This window comes from Phyllostomus hastatus, unplaced genomic scaffold, assembly GCF_019186645.2.
Source record: "Phyllostomus hastatus isolate PE091 unplaced genomic scaffold, TTU_PhHast_1.1 phas_contig_65, whole genome shotgun sequence".
Classification (NCBI taxonomy): Eukaryota; Metazoa; Chordata; class Mammalia; order Chiroptera; family Phyllostomidae; genus Phyllostomus; species Phyllostomus hastatus.
This window is the reverse complement of record NW_025333932.1, coordinates 1,368,042-1,382,116: the sequence shown is the minus strand read 5'-3', so window position 1 is coordinate 1,382,116 and position 14,075 is coordinate 1,368,042. Positions and strand designations below refer to the sequence as shown.

At 37.4% G+C, this 14,075-nt stretch overlaps 1 pseudogene; it reads right to left on the bottom strand.

Moving 5' to 3' along the window:
- Nucleotides 1-4,788: 4,788 nt before the first annotated feature.
- Nucleotides 4,789-14,075, bottom strand: part of LOC123825777 — a 65,207-nt pseudogene continuing 55,920 nt past the window's right edge.

Here is a 14,075-nt window from a genome sequence, read left to right as displayed (position 1 = left end):
AATGGTACCTACTTCATAGGGCTATTTTGAAGATTAAGTGAATATGTTTATACTATAGGTAAAGTTTTTAGCATTAATATTATTTATTATCATGGACGATCCCAAATATTATTCTCTTCTTCTACAAAGTAATATATATCATTGTATCATTCATTTATAGGTTTGTATATATATAAACAATAATGTATATGTGATTTAAAAATTTATAGTTGTTATATATTTTCTTTTATAAGTTGTTTTCAGTCTATAAAATGTTTTTCAGATTTGTTTAGGTTGATATATGTGCATCTAGTCTATTGATTTTCACTGATGTATGACAGAATTTTCTTACTCATTACCATATTGATGTACATTCAGACACTTCTTTTTGTAGAAGTGAATTTGTCAGGTCATAGGAGTTGTGCATTACCACCATAATCAATTGCCACATTGTTATTCAAGTTAATCAAATAGAGTTACAATTTTAACAATACATGTATGAGAGATCTATTTTCTCTACCTTTGCCAACATTAATAATGTGATTTTGCTAAATTATTGAAAACATTCTATGATTTATTTTGTATTTTTCCCTATGAATTGGAAAGCTGTGCATCTTTTCATATTTGTTAGCCCAATAGCTTTCTTCTGTGTCTTACCTCTTTGTATACTTCCCCATTTTTCTATTAGGTTGTTTTTTTCTCTTTTTGATTTGTAGATTTTTATAGATACATAAAAGTATAGATGATTTTCATTATCCTCAGTAGTTGCATGCTATAAAGTCACTGTGAATAAGGGAAATCAGAATTAAGTTCCTGTGAGCCTTTGATCACTACATTTTCATCAACTGATCAATATATAACCTTGTTTTATGTGTGTTTCTGTTTAAAGACATCTTATTTAATATATATTGTTGATTCATTAACACTGAGCTCATAACCCACAACACTATAACTCATGTTGGAATGAAGCTCCTCTACCACATGTATTTTCTTCATAAGACATATCACAGCCTTCCTGGACTTAGGAACACTAGACTTCATTTCAGCACTGCACTTGCCCCCATTTTAAGCAATGAAATCAATAAAAATCACAAAACTTGGACAATGTGGCACTAAATACCCCTCAAAAAAGGCACTTGTTTATAATATGAGAGCTAAAACAAGAAAGCAAAATGTAGCTCTGTTGGACCTTGACTGGAAACATGCTTGTGTGATTCAAATTTTTCATTTCTCTGTGCATGGCTGTGAATGACTAGGAAAGCACTGCAAGTATTGATTCTGGGGTAACAAGTAAATGTTAGTGACTAGGTGAATTCACAAATATGGAATCTATAAATGATAGGATTGACTTAAATTCTTTGTCTATTGTATACAATTTCAATATTTTCTCCTAGTTCATAATTTATCTTTTAACAAAGTTTACTGCTTTTTTTCTCATACAGATTTTATTTTAGCTTTGTCAAGTTTACTAATCTTTCATTTTATGGTTCATCTTGCTTTAAACACTGTTCCCTACTCTAATGTCAGGGGAATATTCTCATATACTATCTTCTAAAAGATTTATAGTTTTGTCTTTCTCATTTAGATCTTTAATCTACTAGGTTTTTTCTTTTGTTTTTAAATGCCGTTCAAGTACAGTTTTCTGCCTTTTACCCCCATCCCAGCCTACCCCCCAGGCCTCCCCACCTCCCTCTCATTTCCTCCCACTCCTAGTTTTTGTCTATGTGTCCTTTATACTTGTTCCTGCAAACCCTTCCCCTTTTCCCCTGAAATTCCCTCCCCTCTCCCTTCTGGTCACTGTTAGCCTGTTCTCTATTTCAGTGTCTTTGGTTATATTTTGCTTGTTTGTTTGTTTTGTTGTTTAGATTCCTGTTAAAGGTGAGATCATATGGTATTTGTCTTTCACTGTTTGGCTTATTTCACTTAGCATAATGCTTTCCAGTTCCATCCATGCTGTTGCAAAGGGTAGGGGATTCTTCTTTCTTTCTGCTGCATAGAATTGTGTAAATGTACCATAGCATAGTTTTTTTGATCCATTCATCTACTGATGGGCACCTAGGTTGCTTCCAGCACTTGGCTATTGTAAATTGTGCTGATATGAACATTGGGGTGCATAGGTTCTTCTGGATTGGTGTTTCAGGATTCCTAGGATATAATCCTAGCAGTGGAATTGCTAGGTCAAAAGGCAGATCCATTTTTAGTTTTCTGAGAAAATTCCATACTGTTTTCCATAGTGGTTGTACTAGTCTACAATCCCACCAACAGTGCATTAGGGTTCCCTTTTCTCCACAACCTCTCCAACACTTGTTTGTTGCTTTGTTTATGATGGCCATTCTGACTGGTGTGAAGTATTACAAGGCCACTGTAATCAAAACATCCTGATACTGGCATAAAAACAGGCACATAGACCAATAGAACAGAATAGAGAGCCCAGAAATAAATGCAAGTCTCTATGGTCAATTAATATTTGACAAAAGGGGCAGCAACATAAAATGGAGTAAAAATAGCCTCTTCAACAAATGGTGTTGGGAGATCTAGACAGCAACATGCAAAAAAAATGAAACTCGAGCACCAACTTACACTATACACAAAAATAAATTCAAGGTGGATAAAATATTTTAATATAAGTTGTGACACCATTAAAGTCCTAGAAGAGAACACAGGCAGGAAAATACTAGTTTTTTTCTTGATTAAAAGATGAAATATGAATTGGATAAGCAAATTCCCAGAACTATTTACTGAATAGAGCTTTTGATTTGGTTCACAAAACAACTTCTGTCATATACTGAATTCTAATGTATATACTGTGCTGTTTCTAGGCTCTCTATTCTTTTCCAAGTTTATTTATGTATTCTTTCATCAGTTCTACACTTTTAAAGTGGTTATACCTTTATAATAACTCTGAGTATTTGGTAGGGAATGTTACTTCTGCTTTTCCCAACCTCACTTGTCAAAATGTAATCTCATTTGACTAGATTGTAAGTAGGAAACAGGCTTTTTTAAAGAAGGGAATAAATCGCTATATTTTAAGATTTTATTTATTTATTTTTAGAAATTGGGGAAGGGAGGGAGAAAGAGAGGGAGAGAAACAGCAATGTGTGAGAGAAACATCAATCAGCTGCCCCTTGCATGCCCCCAACTGGGAATCTGGCATGCAACCCAGGCATGTGCCATGACTGGGACTCAAACTGGCAACCTTTTGGTTAGCAAACCAACACTCAATCCACTGAGCCACACCAGCCAGGGCTAAATTGCTATTTTTAATTTTTTAAAAAAGCTTAATGGTAGTGAATCTTTGACCTTCAATACTAGGGAACTGTAGTTTTATTAATGTTATATATCAATACAAGTTTTTAAAATTTAGTGGTTACACAAGTACACCATGTGCTAGCACTGATATGCTGTGCTAGAAATGTTATAAATATTTTAAAATAAAGTCACAAAATTAAAAAATTATTTGGCAAAAACCATTAATTTCCTCCAATTAAATAATTATAAATGGACTGAGTGTGACAGCTCCTCAAGAAACCCTTCTTTTTATTATGAAGATGATAGTTTAAATTCTGGACACATCACAAAGCAAAGAGATGCAGAGCTTAAATTTGCAGGTGTTGGGGCTGAATGCTTGAGTGAATGTTCAGGTGGAATCCAGGCTCTGTCACTCTCTAGCAGTCGACACAGGCAATTATTCACCTCTCTGCCCTGTGTGACACTCCCCAATCTCATTTCTCTACCTTCCTTCTGAGAACCAATATCCTGAATTTGGTTTTTAACATCCCCATGCATGCATTTGTTTATTTTTAAGTGATAATGCATATAATAACAAATAAAATATGGTACTGTTTTATATTTTTACACTTTAAATGGTTTATTTAAACAGTTTAAGTAAACTGCATATTTCTGTAACTTACCATTTTGCCTACCATAACCTTTGCTATTAATCAATGTTAATACTTAGAGCTCTAGTTTATATGTTTTCATAAGTGTATAATATTCCATTATATTAAAAGGAGCACAATTTATGTATCCATTTCCTATTGATGGATCTTTTGGACATTACCATTTTTCACTTTTGGAAAAAGTACTGCAATGATCATCTTTGTGCAACATTTCTGCTGCAATAATGCATCTTTGTAACATCTCAGCTAAGAATGGAATCATGATGTTATAGATTGTTGGGCATTTTAATTTTATTAAATATTACAAAATTGCTTAGAGAGTAGTATACAAATTTATACCTCTACCAGAAACATGAGTTTCTTTCGCCTTACAATTACAGTAAATTTTTGCCTATCTGATGGGTAAGAAATAGACTACATTGCAACCCCAACTGGATTTTATTTGCCTGATATCTGGGAGGTAGTTGAGCAGCTTGTATGGGGTGGTGTATGGGGTGGGTTTACAATTGCCTTGTGACATTCTTTTGAGTTAATAAAGCTGTTGTAATAATTATAACCTGCATGTCTTTTTCCCTATGAACAACTGTAAAGTTACTTTTGCCCACCCCTGTATTATGTTTATTGACCATTCCAACACCCGTTCTGTGGCTTGCCTATTTATATCTTCTGCATATATCCTCCTGGGTTGTTTCTCTTTCTGTTCTTGATTTGAAGGAACTTCTTGCAAATTTATTGTACTAAAGCTTTGTCAATTTATACAATGCAAATATTTATCTGGGTTGTTTTTTAACTTTTCTGCTGATGAATTTTGATATACTAAAATTTTATTTTTAATTTACTTGAACTTATCAGTTATAATTTGTGCTTTTTTGTGTTTGTTTCTTCCAAAAAATAACTCCATGCCCTGATATTATAAAATGTTGTCTCGAGTCACCATCATGCCCATGGCCGAAGTCAGCAGTTTTAACTTCTCTTGCCAAGACTGGATCTGAATCTTGGATTTCTTGTAAGCTGAGGGATCAAGGTGTGGAACAAGATCATCAAGATACCTGGCCACTTGTTTCAGCAGAACTCCTGAGTCCTGAAGTCTTCCCACCAGTGAGTGATACAGTTTGAGCTTCTCATCTGCTGGAAGCATCTCCTTGTTCATTTTGGACTGCTCTGCTTTCACAACCTCAGGTTGTTTCTGCAGCTTGTGGCACATCTTATGTTCTTAATAAGCACTGATGGTGTCTTCTAATGCTTTGATCTGTTTGTCGCTTCAGCTAGTGGTATGGGGTGACAAGTTGCAGCATCCTGTCTGGCTGCCAAGGCTGCCCTGTGCTGTGAAAACTTTATTCTGTGTCAGTCCATCCATTGCTCCCCCAAGGCCTGCCACTTCTTTCAGAAGAGTTCTGCATGCATTCCAAAGACACACAGCTTCTTCAATGACCAGGTCAGTGGGTACTTGGTTCATCTTTAAGAAGCGGTCTTTGAGTTCACTCAGAGACTGGGTGGTCAATTCAATCAAGGAAGCATATTCTTTCTGAGCAAGAATTGCTTCTTGAACCTCATAGAATTTGTCTTTAGCCAAAGTGGTAATGCTATTAAATTGCAGGGGCAGAGCATTCAGCTTTTCACTGAGGTAAGAATGATTGACTTCATTCAGTGAGGGCAACATGGCCTGCCTGGTTCTCTGTAATGTAAGCAGCAGGTTTTCATATTCTGGAGATGGCTCAAGACTGAGCTGGTATTTGGCCAGTTGTTTGTGAAGCTCTGTATTCTCATTCATTAGGTTGATTTCAGGAAATGTAACAATATTTGCTTGTTTTAGCCAGTGACAAGCTTTATCAAAATCTTCCTTAGAATGCGTCTTAGAAATTAAACACTTCTGTAGTTCTTGTGGCCTGTGGCTGCACATTTGTAAAACAGTGTCATAGCTGCTCTGCAATTCCTGAAGCTTACCCAGCACTTTGCCCATTTCCTGCTCAGTGGCTCTTTTCATTATACCATGACCCTGGGCCCATAGGCCAGTGACTTCATTTTGGGAAGTCCTGAGGCTGGCTTGAGCACTCTCACATGTTTTAACTTGTTTGCTCATATCTTCCAACAACAGTCAGATGTGCTCACAGAACAATATCTTTCACTAGCACTGCTAAATTTGGCTAGTCACCTGGAATACTGCCATGAAAAACTGGGTTTTCTCTGACAAGATCTTGTTTAAATACTTTCATCTCTGGCCCATTAAGTTCCTAAGACAATTCACATGCCTTTGTGCATTGGAGAGGTCTTTTTGGATTACCTGCTGCTCATTTAGGCTGAGATCAGTCATCACTCTGTCAGTGTCCTTTCTGAGTGACTTTAGGAGTAAATGTTTGGTGTTCAGTTCACTGCAGATGGTGAGGTGATCCATGAGAAGTTTTGGAGCCAAATTGGGTGGTGAGCCCTGCTTGAGGGCCTTGGCAATGTTGGGATGCTGCTACTTTGCCCACTCTATCAGCTCCCAAAACCTGGGCACACCACATTCAGCTCTTCCAAGTTGGTGACTAACACTTGCATTTTCTTTTAAACAAGGTCCTCCAGCTGGAACCAACATTGCTCAAGGTCTTCAATAGCCTGCTTTCTCTCCTGCAATGCTAGAGCTAGCTTTTTAAAAGGGCCCACGTGGACAATTGTGTTCTCCCCAAGGGATTTGTAAACAAATGAAAGGCATCAGGGCAAATTAGCCAACTCAATGTCTGTATTTGTTTACACCAAGTTATATTACATTTCACCACTTGCTTTAAGAGGATGTTCTTAACTTAGAGTTTACTGACCCTGTCATTATATGCTGTATTAAATGCTCCATTAAAAGACATAGAGTAGCTGAATCGGTAAGAAAACATGAACCACATATATGCTGCCTACAAGAACCACCTCATAACAAAAGATCTAAACAGAGTGAAAGTGAGGGGTTGGAAAAAATATTCCAAGCAACTGCACAGGAAAAAAATGAACAGGGGTAGCAATAGTCATATCAGATAAAATACACTTCAAAACAAGGACCATAAAAGGAGACCCAGAAGGACACTTCAAAATACTCTAGGAAAGAGTACATCAAGGAGATTATAAACATATATGCACACAACATAGGAGCACCCAATATGTAAGAAAAATCTTGGAGGACTTCAAGAAAGATATTGACAGTAACAAAATTATAACAGGGGATTTCAAGACCCCACCTTCAAAAATGGACAGATCTTCCTAACAAAATATCAACAAGGATATTGCAGCCTTGAACAATGTTCTAGATCAAATGGACAGCATTGATATACATATAGAACCTTTCATCTCAAAGAAAGAAAATACACATTCTTTTCAAATGCACATAGAACATTTTCAATGATAGGCCACATAGTCAGACACAAAACAAGCCCCAACAAATTCAATAAAATTGAAGCCATATCAAGCATTTTCTCCAACCACAAGGGACTGAAACTAGAAACCAACCTCAAGGAATAAAACTCAAAAACACTCAAACTCATGGAGATTGAATAGCACACAGTTAAAAAAATGAATAGGTGAAGAAAGACACCAAAAAGTTCCTGGAAACAAATGAAAATGAATTTAAAACAGTCCAAAACTTATGGGAAACAGCAAAGGCAGTCCTGAAAGGGAAGTTCATAGTGATACAGGCCTACCTAAAAAAACATTTTCTAGATGTTTCTAAAATGTTTCTAGAAACATTTTAAATAAACAGCCTAATCCTACACGTACAAGAACTCCAGGAACAACAACAAAGACAGCCCAGAGCAAGTAGAAGGAGGAAATAACCAAGATCAGAGCAGAATTAAATGATGTAGAGACTATAGGAAAAGTTCTAAGGATCAATAAATCCAGGAGCTCATTCTTTGAAAAGATAAACAAAATTGACAAGCCTTTAAGTAGGCTCACCAAGAAAAAAAGAGACAGGACCCAAATAAACACAATCAGAAATGAAAGAGAAGAGAAAGCACAGCACAGAAATACAAAGGATTGTAAGGAATAACTACAAAGAACTACATGCCAAGTAATTTGAAAACCTAGGGAAAATGAAAAAATTTCTAGAAAAATATAATCTTTCAAAACTCAATGAAAAAGGAGAAAGCCTGAACAGACCAATAACAGCACACAAAATTGATGCAGTAATAAAAAAACCTCCTGGCACACAAATGCCCTGGACTGGCCGGTTAGGAGAATTTTACAAAACACTTAAGAAAGAGCTAACCCCTATCCTTCACAGACTATTCCAAAAAATCCAAAATGATGGAAAACTCCCAAACTCTTTTTATGAAGCCAGCATCATCCTAATCCCAAAACCAGATAAAGACACAACCAAGAAAGAAAACTTCAAGCCAATATCGCTGATGAACATAGATGCTAAAATCCTTAACAAAATATTGACAAGCTGTATCCAACAATACATTAAAAAGATCATACACCATGACCAAGTGAGATTCATCCCAGGGATGCAAAGATGGTTCAATATTCGCAAATCAGTAAATGTAGTACATAGACAAAAGCAAAGACAAAAATCACATGATCATCTCAATAGATGTGGAAGAAGCATTTGATAAGGTGCAGCACCCACTTATGATAAAAAACACTCAGCGAAATGGGAATAGAGGGAGCATTCCTCAACATAATAAAGGCTATATATGAGAGACCTACAGTCAACATCATACTCAATGGGCAAAAACTAAAAACTTTCCCACTAAGATCAGGAACAAGACAAGATTGTCCACTTTCACCACTTCTATTCAATATAGTATTGCAAGTTTTAGCCAGAATGATCAGACGAGAAAAGGAAATAAACAGCACTCGAATCAGAAAGGAGAAAACAAAACTGTCATTGTTTGCAGATGACATAATAGTGTACATAAAAACTCCTACAGACTCCACCAAAACTGCTTGACCTAATAAATGAATTTGGCAAAACAGCGGGATACAAAGTTGATATCCAGAAATAAAGGCATTTTTGTAAACCAACAATGAAATAGCAGAAGCAGAAATTGATAAAAAAACATCCCATTTGATATAGCAACAAGGAAAATAAAATATCTAGGAATAAACCTAACCAAGGAGGTAAAAGGCCTGTATTCAGAAAACTACACAACACTGAAGAAAGAAATTGAGAAAGACACAAATGGAAACATATACCGTGTTAATGGATCGGAAGAACTAACATCATCAAAATGTCCATACTACCCAAAGCAATTTATAGATTCAATGCAATACCTATTAAAGTAACCATGGCATATTTCACAGACATAGAACAAACACTTCAAAAATATATATGGAACCATAAATGACCCACAATAGTTGCTGCAATTTTGAGAAAGAAGAGCAAAGTAGGAGAGATCACAATACCTGATACCAAACTGTATTATAAGGCCACTGTAATCAAAACAGCCTGGTACTGACATAAAAACAGGTACATGGACCAGTGGAACAGAACAGAGAGCCCAGAAATTATAGCAGACCATCCTGTGTGGCGTGGGCCCAGCTCCCACTGGGAGATGTACAGGACCCACACCCACAGATAGGTTCTCCCATGGGGAATCAGGCCTGCAATGTACCTAGGCCACTATGAGTTTTGCTTTTTGCTCAAACTCCCTCACCCTGAATTGAGGACATTTACTGCAGAACAACTTCCTAAAATTCATGCTAAACCTTCCAAGGATGAGTGTAACCAGTCCAACTACTTTTGCCTTTTCATTTGCAAATATCCCTCTTTTGTGATGTGATTAGCAGCATTGGCTCCTCTGTTTTCTGTAAGAGGTAACCACCTAAAGCAAATCTGTGCATAGTAAATGAGGACCATCTTGTAATGGGCAGACAAACCCAATAAAGGCCTGTAATGGCGGAGGCTGAGGCTTTTGCTCCCCTTGAGAGAAAAACCATGCTGTCCCTTTTCCTCCACTGGACTCAGTAGTCCATGTGAATGTTTCATTCATCCATAGTGACTCAGACACTGCGAGCCAGTGTCAGCATCAAGAAATAAACCCAAGTCTCTGTGGTCAATTAATATTTGACAGTGGGGGCAGCAACGTAAAATGGAGTAAAAATAGCATCTTCAACAAATGGTGTTGGGAGAGCTGGACAGCTACATGCAATAAATGAAACTTGAGCACCAACTTACAACAAAGTGAAAAATAAATACAAGGTGGATTAAAGATTGAAATATAAGCCATGACACCATTGAAGTCCTAGAGTAGAACATAGGCAGGAAAATCTCAGCTATTTCATGCAGCAAAATTTTTACTGATATGTCTCCTAGAGCAAGGAACATAAAGGAAAGAATAAACAAATCAGATCCCATCAAAATAAAAAGCTTCTGCATGGCTAAAGAAAACAGTATTAACATAAAAAGAGAACCAACCATATGGGAAAATGTATTTGCCGATGACACCTCAGAAAAATGTTTAATCTCCAAAATATATAAAGAACTTACATGACTCCACTCTAAGAAGACTAGCAACCCAATTAAAAAATGGCAAAGGACTTGAACAGACACTTCTCCAAGGGGGACATACAGAGGATCCAGAGACACATGAAAAGATGTTCAATATTGCTAGCTATCAGAGAGATGCAAATTAAAACCACAATGAGATACCACTTCACACCAGTCAGAATGGCCATCATAAACAAAGCAACAAACAAGTGTTGGAGAGGTTGTGGAGAAAAGGGAACCCCAGTGCACTGTTGGTGGGATTGCAGACTGGTACAACCACTATGGAAAACAGTATGGAATTTTCTCAGAAAACTAAAAGTGGATCTGCTTTTTAACCCACTTAATTCCACTGCTAGGATTATATCCTAACAACACTGAAACACCAATCCCAAAGAACCTATGCACCCCAATGTTCATATCAGCACAATTTACAATAGCCAAGTGCTGGAAGCAACCTAGGTGCCCATCAGTAGATGAATGGATCAAAAAAACTATGCTATGGTACATTTACACAATGGAATTCTATGCAGCAGAAAGAAAGAACGATCCCCTACCCTTTGCAACAGCATGGATGGAACTGGAAAGCATTATGCTAAGTGAAATAAGCCAAACAGTGAAAGACAAATACCATATGATCTCACCTTTAACAGGCATCTAAACAACAAAACAAACAAACAAACAAAATATAACCAAAGACACTGAAATAGAGAACAGGCTAACAGTGACCAGAAGGGAGAGGGGATGGAATTTCAGGGGAAAAGGGGAAGGGTTTGCAGGAACAAGTATAAAGGACACATGGACAAAAACTAGTGGGGTTAGGCATGGGGGGGAGGGAGGGAGGACTGCGGGGTGGGCTGGGATGGGAGTAAAAGACAGAAAACTGTACATGAACAACAATTAAAGTAAAAAAATGGGCAAAGGAGTTGAACAGACACTTCTACAAGGAGGACAGCATCCAAAAGGCAGATGAGAGGGGATAATAGGGGAAAAGGGGGAAGGGTTTTCAGGAATATGTGTAAAGGACACATTGACAAAACCAAAGTGGGGTAGAACCAAAGTGGGGTAGGGTGGGAAGTGGGGATGGCTGGTGTAGGGGGCAGTGATGTGTTTAAAATGGAGACATCTGTCCTTGAAGAACAAAAAATGTGAAAAAAATTTGTATGAATAATAAGGTTCTAGGGTGAGAGTTAGATTATAAACATACCAAGGGTAGGGTCAACATGAAGAAAAAATTAGATAAAATAAATGAACCTGTTTTGTCCATGAAAAAAAGTCTCATTTTTTCCAAAATTTTCAAAATATGTCTTTTCAAAAAAAATTCTGAAGGTCTACCTTGAGCTGAGTGTGTGTGTGTGTGTGTGTGTGTGTGTGTATGTTTAATATGATGAGATCATTTTTACTTTCTTCCATATCCAGTAATGAATTTTACCTTTTCATCTACCGTTAAGATAGGTAATATCAGAGTTGACAGATGAGGAAAATAAAAAGCTAGAAATATAGTTATTTGGCTCAAGTACACATAGTTTGTCAGTGACCAAGAAAATCAAAGTGAGCATCTCCATCCTAATAACCCTCAGGCATATAAAGTTCATAAACACTTAAGTCTGGAATCTTATCTTTACCCCTAACTTCACCTTCTCACCAACATTGGTCCTCTACAGGCTGAGTTCCCCACTCAAGCCACAGTTCCACCACCAGACCAGGTGCTGCAGCACCAAACCTGCAGACCTGGTTGCAGTCTGGCTTCTCTAAAGCTGCCCTGCATCATCCTCATCCTCCCCCACCAGAGGTTAGAATATAATCAGTCTGGGTGAGGTCAGGCATTGATAAATCTTAAAGCTGCTGATATGATTTTAATATTTACCAGCACTATGAATCATTAGAGAGCAATGCCTCCCACCACCATTCTGGGTCCCCCTTCTCTCAGTTTGGTGTTGCCTAAAATATTTTTGGTTATTCTACTGGGTTGATACTGTCATCTGGTGACCAGAAGCCTGGGATGCTGGTAAATGTGCTACAATATACAAAATGTCCCCACCCCCATCACAGAAAATCATGTACTCCAAAATGTCAATATCTGAGGTTGACACACATGGTTCTAGAGTATGTTACCCCCACCCTTGCTGCTTTAAATCCTAGTGCCTGAACACAGTATCATATCACCATTACTAGAGAACTTGTTATTGGTGTGGGATCCCTGGCTCCTCTCAAACCTACTAGTCAGAAACTGCGTTTTAGCAGCAACCACAGATCATTCATGAAACATTACCATTTGAGAAGCTTGGATTACTCCCTCCTCTTCCCTCTTCAAATCTAATCAGATTATAAATTCTGTCAACACCACCTCATAATTATTCCTGAAATTCTCTTTGCCTTTTATCCCCAGGGTCACTTTCTCAATCCAGAACTTCATTACTTGTCATCACAGTTATTGCAATGACCTAATTTGATAGCCCTCTCCTACCTAAGTAAAACTTAGCCTTCTTGTGAGCTACGTGTTTTTTTGCGAGCTATGTAACAGTTTAGGATGGAAGGAAAGAGTTAAACCTTGCCAAGGGAACACCGCCCCCCCCCAACACACTCCTATATTGCATAAAATTTCAAAGGGTTCACAGAATCCTTGAAGCCCTCCTCAGCCACAATTCCAGGCCACCTTAGTCTCTGAGCAGAGGGTTAGTTCTAAAAAGCACATGTCATTGTTTGAATCCCTCCTGAAAGTCACAGCTCTAAGCTCATCTTACTCCAGCCAAGCCAAGTTTTAGCAGTTGCCCCACGTGCCAGTGCTAAGCCACACCTAAGAGTCTCTACAGGTGCTGCTTCCCCTACTTGACACACCCTTCCTCTCCTATGTGCCCCACCTCAACCCTCTCCTTCCAGAAGCAACTCAAGGATCACTTTTCCTGAGAAACCTTTACTGGTCACTCACCCCTATCCCCACTTCCACTCTGAGTTACATTTTCCTTTGCGATCCCTTGGTTTCCAGAACTTCTACCTGCCATAACACTTCTGTAGTGTATTATGTTGTATTTTTTTCTTCTTTGCTTGTGAGTCTTCCATCACATCTGAGTCAGCAAGTGTATCTTTCAACTCCAATCTCAGTGCCTGGCACAAGCAAAAGCTCGATAAATGTTGCTAATAAATTTAAAGGAACAATAATGCTAGCATCATTTCTACTGTCATATATTATTTTCAGTTTATTTTTAGTGACTTGGTATTTTTGCCTTATAATTAATGTGTAATGCTTTTTATTTTTAATGAGGGTGATGAGTGGGCTTTCATGATATTATTTGAGTACAAAGAAACAGTTTGTACTTATAAGTAAAAATGATTAAAGGTATGATCACAACAAATAAATGCTTATGTGACCCCAACATTCTCTTCCCATAATATTGTATTCTGAGATCCAGTTCTGACTTCCCCAAGAGTCTGTCTCTGTGGACACAGAGCCATTCTCAGCTGATTGTAGGAGGTGAAAATTTAGAAATATTTTTTTTTATGTGTGAGTGCCCAAGTGGGAAAGCTAATTAAGGACAGAAGAAACAAAACTTGGATTAGAATAAGAGAGAAAGATAAAAGAGAAAAATTTCATACAGAAAACATTTTAATCTCCCTGTGGAGATTATGAACTAAAATATTCTGTTTATTTTAAAGTCATAAAAACCTCACTAACACTGGATTACAAATTTCTAGGTAAAACTAAAATTTACACACCCCTCATCCTCATTTAGAAAAAATATTGGGAATCT